The following is a 1,081-nucleotide window of genomic DNA, read 5'->3' as shown; positions in this document are numbered from 1 at the left end:
GCACAAAGGCCCTTTTAAACATATCTATTCCGTATTAAGAAAAAAACCCTCTCCATGGTAAACTTCTTTTCTTATGTTGTTTTGGTTGTTTCCTTTTGCGTTTTGATATGATCTAACCATTTTTTATTCAATTTTTTATTTATATTTTTCATTTTTTGATAACCACTAATACCCGAAGGATATGTGACAGAAAATACAGCGGAAGATCTCCTTATTCTCTATCCCCCTTCCCTGGTCGTTCAACTCTAAGCCAATTCACTTTTCAATCATAGGGGGTTTACTCCCCTCCCCCCAGACCCCTCACGGAGCACATCGTATTAAGTTAAAGGTTGACACCAACTTCACCATTCGAAGCGGTTCGATGTAGCGAGATTAATTGCAGTAGGATATGTGTTTTGCTAGAGTTTCCGCCTTCGCATCTCTGTAAAAATATTTTTCCTTGAAAGTTTTCTAATTGAAATGTGTCGTAGTTTGGTAATTATCTGTAAAACTAAATCGCTGAAGAGGAATAGAATGACCTACTACGTCCAATGTATACTCCTCCAACATTACATATATATGTGTGTATGTGTAATAGCTACTTAGTGTAATAAAATGTAATGTATATCAACAATATACTAACCCATCGACTCTACCTAAAACGGAGCGCATTTCGACTACCTTCACGATACACAGCCTATATGCATAAAAGACCCGCTGGTTCCGCTAATCCAATATGCTTTGCTCTTTCTCTTGACAATAAGTGACATGGACTGGGATACGACTGTCGTGTGTGGAGAAGATATATCAATATTCATTTTCAGGGGAAAGCGTATTTAATATGTGGTCGCTTAATGCCACTAATATGAATGGAAGCGCGAGATACATAAATACATTGATACTGGTGTGTAGCAACGACGCCATAACAAAGATTTAACGCGAAAACCTGCATGCCTAGTGTTTTGAATATTCAGTGAGCGCCGTAACACAATTGCTGGTGTCATGTAACCCGACTCATCTCACTTATAACTTTTAAGCATCTACAATTATTGCCTATAGTACGTTGTATTTCCGATAGAATCATTCAGTTTTAAAACAAGCT

This window comes from Penaeus monodon, chromosome 27, assembly GCF_015228065.2.
Source record: "Penaeus monodon isolate SGIC_2016 chromosome 27, NSTDA_Pmon_1, whole genome shotgun sequence".
NCBI classification, from domain to species: Eukaryota; Metazoa; Arthropoda; class Malacostraca; order Decapoda; family Penaeidae; genus Penaeus; species Penaeus monodon.
Note: the sequence above shows the minus strand (reverse complement) of the source record.